The sequence below is a fragment of the Aptenodytes forsteri genome, unplaced genomic scaffold (assembly GCF_000699145.1).
Source record: "Aptenodytes forsteri isolate BGI_AS27 unplaced genomic scaffold, ASM69914v1 Scaffold120, whole genome shotgun sequence".
Lineage (NCBI taxonomy): Eukaryota > Metazoa > Chordata > Aves > Sphenisciformes > Spheniscidae > Aptenodytes > Aptenodytes forsteri.
In genome coordinates, this window is record NW_008795938.1 from 2416500 (window position 1) to 2429487 (window position 12988).

Consider the following 12988-nt stretch of genomic DNA (forward strand, 5'->3'; position numbering starts at 1 on the left):
GTCTTCATATAGATAAAGTAAGGTATCATCAGAACAAGATGGAATTACTAATAAAAAGACGGAGACAACTATTTCTCCAAAGCCAGTAGCTCTGTAGTTGAGGCACTCACTGTAGCAAGGAAGACTTGCATTCAAGTTCTTGATCTGAATCAAGGAACTGAAGGTCTTGAGCTTGTATTTTCTATCATCTACTATTGTGCTGTTTGAATATTTGGGAAAATGTGTTTTCTTTAAAGGGACAGACTTGTAATGATCTTTATTTTCCTTCTCCTTCAAAGCTGAATCTATCAAAGAGCAATGAAAGCTTTGTTTCAAGCTGCAGGCCTGCCAAAGAATCTCAATTCTCTACATCTGTTAACATCTGTTCATCCTGTGTCAGAACTCAGGTTTGAGTTCCATTCCCCAGTATCCCAAAATCCAATCCTGAATGCTCCAACGCCAAAGTCTTGAAACATGGTCCTTTGCAGTATACAAACTGGCAGGTCAATGTACAACAAAATACACCATTCATTGTCACTGCTGAGCAGATCCTGGAAACAAAGGACTGGTGAACACTTGATTGCTGTTTCCTGGCTCCAGTAAAAATGAGTTGCCAAGTTCAGGCCAGAACTCAGAAGGAGCTTTTCTCCTCCCTTTTCCTGTTCCTGCAGTACAGGTTCAGCTGAGCAGCAGCACCCTGAACTGAGTTACCGGCTAATGCCAGAAACTAGGAATAGTGGAGGAAAGGATTATTCTGGAGTGTAGTCACTGATCTCAACCCTTCCAGGGTTCTCTGTTGCCTTTCAACTGAAGACTATAGACTATACATCTCTTTTGGAGTTGAGTTGATTCAATGTCAATGTCTAGTATTGGAGATTTAAGAGACAGTATGATCACAAGCATAATGACTGTAGGGTAAGTGACTTTAAGGCACCCACCACTTTCTTTGTTGGGGTTTGGTCTGACATTTGATGAGAAGTAAGAAAGAATATTAACCTTGAATAGGTGTCAACTGAAGAGTATTTCCATTATACATTACTTGTAATAGCAAAGCTAAAGAAATTCCAGCCCTAAGCTTTTATTTCCTACCCCTGTCCTCCAATTCACTATCACTCTGCCATGCCAGTGCAGCTGTTTATTTAGCAATAGTAAACTGAATCACTGAGATGACTCAGGCTTGAAGAAAAATTGTAGGTTATTTTTTAGTACAAACCCTTTCCGTGATTGCCTCACAGACCCATAAGCAGCTGTATCAACCCAACTGAATAAGTAGGGAACTGCAGTATGGGAAGGGCAGTAAGTTTAGTTAGGAAAGCTTCCTGGGGTAGCTGTATTGGTGTACATCAGTGTGTAGGAATTACATCCCTAGCATTTGGAAGAGAGGTCAGCGTAACCTTGTATAAACAGTGTCTGAGCTGAGGACCATGACCCTGTTTAGCTGGGGAACTGCTGCCTTCATTCTGTCACTGCTAATGGATGGAGCTTGACACAACCCTGAAATTTCAAGTTTCTTTGTACAAGAAATCACAACTTTATATGTACTACGCATCCAAAGCCAGATAGATATGGTCTAGAGTATATGGACTAGATTCCTTAAATAGGAGATAATTTTCACTGGATCTGTAGGACTTTGTCCACACACACACCCATTGCCACTTTTTCCACCAGACCTTAAAGCTTTCTTTTTCTGACTGTGGGAAGACCGGTAGCCATAGCTTAAGGACCAACATCATGTTCCCAAATTTTTTACTTCCCAGACTTGGCTCATGCTATCCCATTGCATGGGGATCCTACTGCTACTTAACTGTAACAAAGATACTTGAGAAAAGTTGCTGTTTGTGTATTTACCTGATTTTAATCCTCTCAGGAAAATCTGTCCTTGGTTCCCATAAATAACAACTAACTTTTCCAGCTTACAGGGGTGTGTATGGCTGTTTTCTGTGATTCTGGAGACAGGTAGCTGAGCCACAGGTTGCATGGGCTTGGAAGCTCTTCTTCAGTTGTGTGATGGACTCTTTTTATGACTCTTGCCTAGTAACTCTGTGAAAGTCTGGGTATGTCATCACAGCTGTACTAGGATTTGTAGCGTGAGCTGTCTTCATTCAAAGAGGCATGAGGGAACCTTGTTGCAGGTAACAAGCAATACTCATGAGTACCTGAAAAAATGCCTTTACTGTATTTCCACTCTTGTGTTTTGCTTTTCAGCTAACTGCTGTTAACAGACTGCTTACTAGGTTCAACAGGTCAGTAACTATGTAGGGCCAGCCTTAATGGCTACAAAGAACAGCTAGACATATTTTAATAATCCTTTGATAGCAGTCAGTAAAGAACTAGTTTTTCATTGGCTTTTACATTGTCACCTTGATGTTAACTTTTAGCTATGTCCTCATACTTGAATCAAAACTTCACAGGGATTATTCTTAGTGTTTGCCTGAAGCAAGGGTACTTTAAACAGTTTGGGTTTAAGTGTGATTGCATAAGAGTTTAAACCATCTCCACCTCCTCCCTTGTTCTTTGACTGATATTCATCTGATTTGTTCAAGGAGCTAAGATAATAAAAAAATAGCTCTACAAAAAGAAAAGTGATTGGTTTTAGTTCCTTGAAGTGATTCATTGCAGGTTCAGGTGAGTACTGGAAATGATGCTACAGAGGAGGTAGGAATATTTGGAGTTTATTGGGCAGGACTGCTGAAATTGGTTCAAGTTATAGAACTATACCATGTAAACTGATTTAACTGCTCAGCATCACCAAAAAAGACTAGAAGAAAATTATCCCCTACTACAAAATGTGAACTTTTTTTTTCCATAGGTTGACATCTGTAATTTATAAGTAGGTTGGAGGTTGTTCTAACAATCTCTCTGCATATATAGAAATTTCTTTTGAAGATAGTAGATGTCTGTTAGCCATGCTGACCCCCTTTTCTGTTTTACAGTTGGGGTAACTCTGCATGTTAAAATCCTATGCCCTGTTTTGGTTTATATATCATACCATGCTTTAGGTATTTTCCTCTGTTCTAATCCATATAAGGAAAAAGCTAATATTACAGTGAGTTTTATGAGAATAACTTCAGACTGGTATAACCAGAATGATTGCCTCTCCCTTGCTCAAAATATCCTGTCTCTTTCCTAACTAATAATCTCAATCCTGTTGTGCTGCCAGAATGAAATAAGCACCTATATTGTTTAATCAGTCTCTTGAATGTTGAGCAGTCAGTGTCCAATGACTGATGACTGGCAGCTCATTAACTCCCATATAAACTGCCTCGTGGGAAAAATTAAAGATTAAATCAATGAATTAATGAGTTTGTTACCATTTATTCATTTTTTATTTCAGCTACGTAATTTTAATAGAGTTAAACTTACTTGCTTTTCTTTACTAATCCAGTTCACACCCTGCTAGTGTAGGCACTAGTGAGGGTTAAGCTGAAGCAAGAAATCTTTTTGTAAATCAGTGCCACGCTAAAAACAGTTTAGTCAGGTTTGATATAGTGCTGGCAGATTAAAAACTGCCTCCAGTCTCCTTGGTTCTGCTGCTTTCCCCATGGGGAATCTCCCACATTTAGCTTGGTGGGAGGCTAATTGTCTATCCACCCTGAAACTCAGGTCCAGGCGTCCTTGTCCACAGAATGGGTTGTTAATTAGGCAGCACAATCCTGCTAAGCTACGGAATAGCTTAAGTTAGCTCTTGGCTACTGTCCTAGCCCAAAGGCTGCATGAGCATTTCCCAGTACTTGGGACACAAACACAATGCAGAGCAGCAACATGTGTGTCACTGCAGCTGCTGGCCTGCCAAGCGCAGCGTTCCACGTGGGGCAGATGATGGGCATGCCCCTCTCCGCCTTATGTTTCCCGTTGCCTTGGTCTCCAGGTTTGCCTCAAGAAGTCAGTCATATTTTTCTTTAGAAAATCTATTAATGCAAACATTCTGGAGCATTTTACAAAGCAGATATCTTACCATGTAAAACATAAACTGAAACCAAATAATGTGATTTGTGAAGCTGTCTTCTGTGTTGCCTAAAACAGACCGCTGAAGTTAAAAATAGATAGGCAAGACTCTCTGTTAATTTTCAGTCAAGCAAAAACTCTGTTTCTTTGTTTAGCTAGTTGGAGAATTCCACAGGCAAGGCACATGATACAGTAAACCACGGCATGGCACCAAACAATGAAGATTGCAGGTGCACAGAAAGTGCAGTTTGTTCACAAGTCCAGTTAAAGCTGAACATAGAGATCCCCTGGAGACATACTGAAATAATACTGATTTACAGGTATGCTTTCTGCTAGAAAACTATTAACTAATGTAATCTTCAGTTGATCTCTAAAACTTAAAAATAGCCTGACCTTGTTACAACTGACCAGAAGTCAACAAGGATAAATTTGGTCAGAAGAATGTATATTTAAACAACTACATTGTTCTTTAAAAAAATGTATCGTGGTGACTTTTAAAGGCCAACTCTTAGGGTTGATCTTGTTCTGCCAGTTCTTTAGAAAAACAAAATGAGAAATCATTCTATCCTGAAGGTTTGGTTTGTTCTCACAATTTTCCACCAAATATTTTCACAAGAAAAGAATGCTTTTCTTCTGAATGTCGATATATTTCAGATTTTTTAATAGACAAAGGGCTTTTCACAAGTTTTTTAAAAGAGCCCAGTACTAGTACAGTTTCATCTTGTCCATGTCCTTGAGTGTTCTTCTTTGTTTCAAATATGCATTGATGTTTCTGTATGAGAATTATATCCTCTAATCCTCTCAGCTCCCACAGAAAATGGACATGATCTAGCAGGCAGAAGGCATTAGGTGTAGATGTAGTTCTGTTGAGTTAAGTGTAAGAACACAGACAAGCCAAATTTTTTTTTGGCAGAATCAGGCTTTGCTGGATCAGAATAGGTCACAGGCTCTAACGCAGAATAGCTGAAATTTAGATTATATCAGCTCATTCTGAATTTGATTTTGTTAACCACAGCAAATCCAAAATGGAAAAGAATCCTAAAGCTCTTCTTGAGCTACAGGGACCACTTTAAATCCCAAAGCAAGATTTCTTTGTAAGGGTTCTTGAAGATCTGAGTTACACTGATGATGTAATGTCCAGGAAAATATATTTTCTTTGAAAAACATCTTAATTTTCTCTTCAGAGTTCTGTTTAAAACAGTAAGTGCTTCAAAAATGGATTACAATATACACTAAATCTCCAAAGGATATAGTGTTTCTTTAGAGGTGTTTCCAAGAAGACCTCTGGAGAGAGCAATACTGCATTTGCTTCTGCTTGATTAATTCTTGATGATGAAAGAAATAATTAAATCACTCCTGAATAAAGTGGCCAACAATTGTCATGGAGGTAAATAAGGACGAGAAGAAGGTAATCATATATGGCAGTTTGGGTCACAGGATAGCTTAGAGCCATTCGTACAGTGTGTTAAGCATAGTTAGGTACAAAATGGTAGATAGCAAGTAGTGAGTAATGAAGGTAATTTTTACAGAGTGGAGACTGTATCACTGATTCTGAGAACTGCTGAGGCTTCAGAGAGGACAAGCAACTCAGGTACTGTCAGTTTGATGCTGTCGGCTAACATGAGATCTCAACAAGCTTGCCTCCATAACAGGGTAATTTTGTTTAATATCTCTGTACACCATTACAAAATGCATTCTCATGTATTCAGTATGTTCCTACATTTATGAATGCTGAAGAAATAGAAGGGTGCAGAGATCTGCAGCATTTGTGGGGGAGCTGAAGTCGGTGTCTTAATGTGAGGAGAATCAGGGACTCAGTCTGGTTATTCAGAAAGAATAGGTGACAATTTTTAAGTCATTAAAAGAAAAAAAGAGAAAAATTATTAAAAGCCTTTTCATCTGGGGGTTAAAGTCATAGGAATAGATCACCAGAAGCTAAAATCAGACAGCTTAGAAGTTAACAATACCCTTTCAGTTCTGAGCATGATTCTGCCCCCCAAGATAAGTTGTCAGGGATAATGTCTAAATAAGGACTTTATGGTAGGCGTCCATAGGGAGAAGTGAGGCATAAGCTGAAAATTGACACAACGTATTTTTTGTGTCAATTGACAGGAGAAAAGCCACAACAGTGCACTTCAGCCAGGAGATCTGGAGCCAAAGAAGGTTTCTGAAATCAGGGGAGGCTGCTTGAGAACAGAGCCTGGTAAGATCACACTGTTACTTCTGCCCTTTTTCTGGGTGATGCATATTATCTGGAATTATTTGGTTAAATGGGTGAAATGTATTAGCCTCAGATGTGCAAATGTTACTAGATGTTCTGATTTTTCCTTTTGTCCTTGAACTCTGTGTCTGCAAATAACTTGGGAATTACTTAAGTAACAATAAGTAGGGTATGTGGAGTACTGGGATAGAGCCCTGCTGCGAGTATCCCGTTAGAAACTTAAGCCGTGGGCAAACTACTGCTGACGTAAAATTCCTATTAGCCTAGGGTTATAGATGGAATAAACCTACATGTTAGAAAATATCCACTAGGTTTTGTGTTTAATGGAAAGAGACAGAGAGTTGAAAGGAAAGACTTCAGAGGAAACACTTGCAAAAACACTTCAGACTTTGTTAAGAAGGAGATTTAGGATCAAGTCCACTTAAAAAGAATATTTGCAAGTCAATTTTATTTAATATAATGAAACACCCTGTGGGTTTGAACTAGATCTGTTATTTCACTATTTGGGTTTTTTTCTTTCAGCTAGACATAGTGCTATATCTATGTATGTAGGTAATTTCTTTTCAAGTATTTTCCTCAGGTTTATGGAATTAATTTGGACAAGCAAACCCTGAAAGGCCATCTGAAAATTTTGTATTTCTTTAGAAACTAGTATCACCAGGAAAAAAAAGGGGTGTTTTTACAATAATTTGTTCTCAAGAGGGCTGTGTGTATTTGCGTGGCATTTTCATTTTGATGTGAATGTGTATCACTTTGTGGGTTTTGTCAGAATTTTATTCCTTGAATAGAAGAAACAAACTGGAGTTTTTAACTTGAAACTGTATATGTGAGAAGTAAGATATTTCAGTAAAAAAAAAAGCATTTGCTTTTAAAATTGCAGAACATTTTTGAAGCAGCTGAAATGATGAATTGACAAACATCTGGGCTAAAGCCAATCTTTGTAAGACAATACCAGAATATAATTTTACAGATCTGAGAACCACAAAAACAAGGGTGTTTTAGACAGTGACAGAAAGCCAGGCTGCTAATAGAAAACATACTGCCTACAGATCTGAGAACAGTGCCCCAAATTGCTAACACACAGCAACACAAGAGTCGGGTTTCAACATTGTTTTTCATTTCATAAACTTCTACAGATTTCAGTAGATGTTTAACTTTTCTCTGGCATTGATTGGTACAGTTACAAATCACTCGGTATTTTCGTTTTTTCAAAGTTTCACACAAGATTCCTTTTTACAAATGATTTGTTCCCAAGTCATCTACTAATGTTGGGGAATGGGGAATCTCCATCACACAGCTGTGTGGAAGTGGTATAAGAAAGGAGAGCATGTAATTATAAAGTCTGTTTGTTCTCGGATATTACGAGATGACTCAAGAATGTTGTGTATATAGAATCTATATTAAAGGGGAGGTTGGGAGAAAAAGATGCAGGCAGCTATGCACTGGTCAGAGTAATTTAGAAAATATGCAAAACTTCAGAACAGTTCTTTTAAGGTAAAGACTAATACAGACATAAAGGGAGGGTAGAATGAAATGCTAAAGTAGTTTGAGCTAGACTAATCTGATACCTGTCTACGTAGAAGTGCAGTAAATCTCATCTAACTTCAGGAAAGCATATCTTTTGTTGACACAAAGGAAACGATGGGATTGAAAAGTGGGATTTAGAAAAGGATTTGTAGGGCTGTACCACAGTAGATAATAACACTAGCAATGAAAGGAAAGCTCTTGTGTAGAAGAGGGTCAGATTTGAAACTCCTCAGGGTTAGTGTTGGATCTGAACCTTTAATACTTGTTTTAATCACTTGGACACAAAAGCTAGGAATACGGTGACAAAATTTCCCGGTTATGCAAAGTGCACTCTCAATATCAAAGTGCTGTATGGGAAGAACTAGGTGACCTTGAGAACTACAGTAATGTAAACAGGATTAAATTCAGTAGTACAAAATGCAAATCCAATGGAATGGCATGCAAGGACTGAGAGTGGACTAATAACAAAAATTACTGTTTCAGCCAGAAGCTCATTAGTTGGAAACACAGGCAAATTACATTGGCACGTACAATCCTAGGAGCTTTGGCCTGCCTTAGCTGAATTATTTCTAGCAGAATTAGAGGAGTGTTAATGATGTTATGCAAAGTTCTAGTGAACACATCAAAATAATTTGTGAAGTTCTATTCATTCATATTCAAGAAACATGAATTAAAATTGGAGTAGATGCAAAGAAAGGCTCTATTCTTACTATTCTAGTAGCCTTTCTTACAAGAAGATATCATAAAAATAATGTTTACCCTAGCAAAAAGTCCGAGAAGGAATAAAATCATAGAATCATAGAATGGTTTGGGTTGGAAGGGACCTCTAAAAATCACCAAGTTCCACTCCTCCCACCATGGGCAGGGACATCAAAGCCCCATCCAACTGTCTGCTTGTCTGAGAAGGGGATATTGTATCTCTCCATAACATGTTGTACAGTGGAGGAAGAATGCCAAGGGGAGGCTGTAACACTAAGGACAGAGAGGAGAAGAAAATGCAGAACTCTTTGAACTATCTGAGCCACAAGAACAAGCAGATGTAAAATAGAGAATAAACTTTAGTGGGAAATTGGAAGATGATTCTTTTCCGTTAAAGCAGTTAAAGGCTGGATCACCTCCCAGTAAGAACAGTCAGAGCCAAAGAAATAGCTGCTTTTAAAATGTTTCTTGATTAGTTCATTAGCAGGCTTATGCAATATGGTTATTCGTAACAGCAGGTGGCTTCGCTGAGTCAGATGGTTTCTTCCAGCCTCTGCTCCTAGTTGTTGCCTCTGTGAGGGTGGACCTGTAGAGAACTCTGTGGATGACAGATCGCTGATACATTACAGATCTACCTTAACTCAAAAATGATTTTTTGAAGACTGAACCATTACGCTAGTGTCAGCTCTTTGGAGTTGTCTGGTTCAGCTATTATTTTGGTTCCCTGCAGCACATATTTTCATTGAAGGTCTAGGCGGTGGTCAGCGCTGGTTCATGTATGCAGGGGTATTAGATTTTCTCACTCTTGAGCTTTTGATGTATCAGTGAAGAATATGAAAGGCTTAATTATGCCTTTGTGAAGCTAAGGTGCTGCCTGTGGTGGGAAGGAGGTGCTTTATGGCAGCTGGGGAGCCTGTGATCCCCTCAAGCTCTGCAGTTACGATGGATGGGCAGCACTGGCAGGACAGGTCTGGCTGGTGTTCCCGCAGGTGTCCTGAGTGTCTTTCCCAACATGTGCAAATGAAAGGATTTCCTTGGGAAAAAATGGAAGGAAAGGGAAAAGATAAAGGGGTATAATCCATTATGGTATAAACCATTCAGATGCCTCTTCAGAGTCACTGTTGCCCATGTTAGTGGTAACTGTTACTGAGTTTATAAAGCCCTATTTTGTTGACATCTTGATTAGATTAGTACAGGTTACCACATTGGTAAGTGGGGCAATTGCCTTGAACTTGCACTTTTCTTTCTATGCACTACTGCTTTTCTTCCATGTGTATAACCCCTGCTAAAGGTTTTGGGAGCTTTGCTTAGGGAAAGTGCATGTTTAACTGCCAAACTAAATAGAGGACTGTGAAGGAGAAGTGCTATATGTGTTTCTGTAGCCTAGCTCTGTACAATGGAGATAAGCTTTTCACATTGTTCTCTTAATTTCTTACCCCATTTTTTTATCAGGCACACAGTAACATTCCTGACTCTGTCCAGCACCATGGAAATCTGCAATGTGCACTCGAGTGGGAGCAGTAATGGCATAAACACTTCGGTGTTTATGCACTTCCCACAGACCTCTTGGAGCCCTCGTATAATAATTTTCTTCAATAAAGAAAACTGTATAAGCATTAATCATGAAAATGTAGCAAGATCCTGTAGTTTGGTGGGTCAGGCAGCTTGCCTGGGTTCTGCAGCATGCAGTTTGACATTTTTTGGCATTGGCAAATTCAGGAAGGGTTGGGTTGGGTGAGTGTATTGGGTCTGGCTGGGATGGAGTTAACTTTCCCCACAGCAGCCCTCATAGTGCTGTGCTTTGTATTTGTAGCTAGAAAAGTGTTGATAACACACCAGTGTTTTGGCTACTGCTGAGCAGTCCTTGCACAGCGTGAAGGCTGTCTCTCCAACATACCCCCTCCAAAGGCCAGTAGGCTGGGGGTGGGCAAGAGGTTGGGAGGGGACATAGCCAGAACAGCTGAACCAAGCTGACCAAAGGGATATTCCATACCGTACGTCTGCTCAGCAATAAAAGCCAAGAGAAAGGAGGAGGGGAGGGGGCAGTAAGTATTAAGGCATTTGTCTTCTGGAGCAACCTCTACGCATACTGAGGACCTGCTTCCCAGGAGGTGGCTGGACATCATCTGCTGATGAGAAGTAAAGAATTAATCTTTTTGTTTTCCTTTGCTTCTGTGTGCAGCCTTTGCTTTTTCTTTACTAAACTACCAAAGCGACTGGCTTATTTAACTAGAAAGCCTGGTGAGAACATGTACATTTATGCATACTATTCAAGGAGCTGAACTATTTTCTCTACTCTCTTTTGTCTCCCTTCATAAACTCTTACAGAAATGCAGAATAGCACAATTTGATTTTACAGTGATCAGTCATGCAACTGGCTATAACTTTTTAGGACTGGGTTTGATGCTGTGGCTGAGTTAAGCTAGTGAATGGTTCTGTAAAAGGGGAGGTCCTGTTCACCCACTCCTCCCTCCGCTCCTTTATTCCTACCTACCAGTGAGCACTACCTCCCTTGCACCATCTTTGGTGCTCACTGGACCTCTTATGAAGCTGATTTAACTTGCTAACCTGACAGAAGTTTTTTGTCAAGGTAGTTGTTTGTCAGTTTGGAGCTCAGCTGGCACATGGAGAAGTGGGAGCACATGTCCAAGAGCAAGGAGGGTGAGGGAAGTGAGACGTCCCAGCTTCAGTGATCCACTCAGCCATGTTGTCAAAATGCCCCAGCTGCAGTCTCAAACACATGATATGCTGCCCAGCAGGGAACTAGGTAGAGACAAAAGTTTGTGATAGTGTCAGAGATACATGCATTCATAATTTGTGCAAGGGCTCAGCTCCACAGTGCCTGGCTACCTAGTGACGGTAGCCAGGTTCAGCCATGAGCCCAGATGGCCAGACAAGTCCATAGAGATGAGGCAGGTCAGGGATCAGGCCAGGAGCTCAAGTTCAAGGCTCAGGGCCAGTGTCCAGATCAGTGGGGTTCCTGGCCCAGCACAGGCATGGCTGCAACACTGCTGCAGCATAGCTTGGGTGGGGACCAAGTATGAGGCCCTCAGCTTAAAAGCCACTGCAGAGCGAAATGGGGGAGAGTGCCCACTGAGGCTTTAAAAAATCACATGTATAAAACAAGAAAATACATATCTTTAATAAATTCTGGTTCTATCCTTCACTCAGTTAGCATATACAGGACAATGACATGGTTAATGAATGATGAATAATTTATTACGACATTTAAAGAAAAATCTTGTCTAAAACCAGCTTACATTTAAAATGTTCTGGCCTTACAAGAAGAATGTACTTGTCATCATAATACAGTGGAATTATTCTCTTAAGTAAATTGAAATATTATACTTGGTATTTTGAAATGTTTTTGGGTGAGAGCTCTCTGTTGACTTACTTTTACAGAAGATTTTTCTTATATGTATTCTGCTTTAATGTATTAAAACTGTATTTGGTCTGCATTAAATAAGAACAAAGTTTTAAAATCCCACTGTCATCACTTACTAAATAATTATGTGGCTGTCCATCAGCAGTCTTGACCTAGCCTTACAGAATGTCACTGATGTCATTCTTCCTTCATGCTGTCTGCTGTCCTGAGTTCAGTAAGATTGTTTCCAGAATAACATTCGGTTCCAGTATCCTGCAAGTCAGTCAAGGCTAGATTATGATGGGAGAATAAAAAGGTTGTACTTGAGTCACTCTTAGCAGTCTACATGTGTGGGTGATTAATCTTTTTTCACTACAGTTAGAAAACACCTGATGTTTCTGTTACACAAGAATAAAATCAAAATAAGTCTGTAAGGAAGAAATATTCTGGAGGTTTCATAATTTTTTTAAAGTTTATAAAACGTGTGTCTCTTTTTTAATTCTATTTAAGTAGAAATAATATGTAAAAGTGTGTAGTTCAAAGGAATTCCCTTCTCTCTATTCTTTGCTGTATAAACTGGGATCTTGTTGCTTTAGTCACTCAGTTGTTTTAAGATTATGTCACCTGCTAGAGGTAGAACAGTGAAACTGGATTAATAGTGGCTGCTTTAACTTGATCAGACAGTTTAAATGAAATTTAAAACATAGATCCACTTTTCTGTTATGCTTCTAACAATGGAAACATATTTATCTCTTCAAATTCACTGTCCCTGTGCATGAGATTTGAATGTATGGGCAAAGGTAGCGTTTGATATTCTGAGTTTTGTAAGACTCATGTTTATGCAAAACTTAAATTTACAAGACCTCCTGAGTGTGCTGAAGATGTCTGCCCTGATTTCCATAGGAATACCTCTAATTAGAGATATGCTAACCTGTAAGTGTTTTTCTGCAATCTTCTCTCTGTTCCTCTTTCCCCTCATGCAAGTAACAATCAAAGGTTTTTGATCATTGTCTTTCATTATCTAACTCAACTCAGTCCAGTCGACAGTGATGAAATAACTTCTCACTTCAAAGTACAGTCTTTGATTTTGCTTTTGTCAGTTAGGATAGAAAACTTTGAAGTGTGAAACATCTGGGGAAGAGCATCTTCGGTCATAGGCTTGTAAGACAGCTTCGGGGGCCCAACTTAAATGCCTCTATACAAACGCACGTAGCATGGGGAATAAACAAGAGGAGTTAGAGACGTGCGCATGC

The 12988-nt window shown here is 39.4% G+C and overlaps 1 protein-coding gene across 1 annotated transcript in view; it reads left to right on the forward strand.

Annotated features, from left to right (window-relative positions):
- The first annotated feature begins 6062 nt into the window (after positions 1–6062).
- The window catches only part of PRLR (prolactin receptor), a 64031-nt gene continuing 57105 nt past the window's right edge, over positions 6063–12988 (forward strand). Inside the window, exon 1 of the mRNA XM_009285178.1 lies at positions 6063–6127. The gene's annotated coding sequence lies outside the window, so the exon portion shown is untranslated. The remainder of the gene's footprint in view (positions 6128–12988) is intronic.